Below are 1,109 nucleotides of genomic sequence, written 5' to 3' on the forward strand. Positions count from 1 at the left end.
GTGAGCAATGGGCCACCTGGTGTTTATCCTAGAAGGTCTGAGGTTTCATGGTTAAAAGTAGTGGGCCATCCAGCCTGTCAAAATGATTGCTTACACAAAGTGCTGATGTTTGAAATATCCAATTATATGTAACCGCGCCAGAGTTTCCCGCTTTCCCCTTCCCCCTTGCATTGTTCCCTATATAAGCCCTGAGCTCTCGGGGGTCCAGATCGATTCTCTCCTCTGCATGGGATGAGTTTCAATCTGAGGGCCCTCATTAGTAAACTGCCTTTTGCCATTTGCATCAAGTCAGTCTCTCGTGTCTCCTTGGGTGGGCGCTGATCGGGACTTGAGTCGGGGGTCCTCTTCGGGGGTCCTTACAATGTGTTTGTTTTTAAGAGCTGAATAGTATTCAATTAATACAAATAAGCCACATTTTCCATATCCATTCTTCTGGTCAGAGATATCTAGCTTGCTTCTAGTTTCTGACTATTACTAATAAGGCTATAATAAACATAGTAGAACACATGCCCTTGTGATATTGTGGAGTATCTTTTAGGTATATGCTCAGGAGTGGTATAACTGATCTTCAGGTATATATTTCCAATTTTCTGAGAAATCACCAGATTTCCAGTGTGATTTTTACAAATTTGCAGTCCTACCTGCTATGGAAGAGTTTTACAACATCCTGATCAGCATGTGCTGTCCTTGGTTATTTGAACTTAACCATTCTGATGGTGGAATCATTGGGTGGTTTTGATTTGCATTTCCCCTGATTACTAAGAATGTTTAACATTTCTTTAACTGCTTCATGGTCATTCAGGATTCCTCTTTTGAGAAGTCCCTGTTTAGCTCTATACAACTTTTTAAAATTGAGTCATTTAGTTTTTTGAATCTAACTTGAGTTCTTTGTATATTTTGGATATTAGCTCTCTATTAGGATAGGGGTAGTGAAGATCTTTTTCCAGTGTCTAGGCTGCCATTTTGTTTTATTGACAGTGTCCTTTGCCTTACAGTACCTTTTCTATTTCAGGAGATCCTACTTAACAATTTTGACCTTAGAGACTAAGCCTTTGGTGTTTTTTTCATGAAATTCACAACTGTGCCAATGTGATCAAGGCTATTTTCCA

This window comes from Grammomys surdaster, unplaced genomic scaffold (assembly GCF_004785775.1).
Source record: "Grammomys surdaster isolate TR1022 unplaced genomic scaffold, NIH_TR_1.0 261, whole genome shotgun sequence".
Lineage (NCBI taxonomy): Eukaryota > Metazoa > Chordata > Mammalia > Rodentia > Muridae > Grammomys > Grammomys surdaster.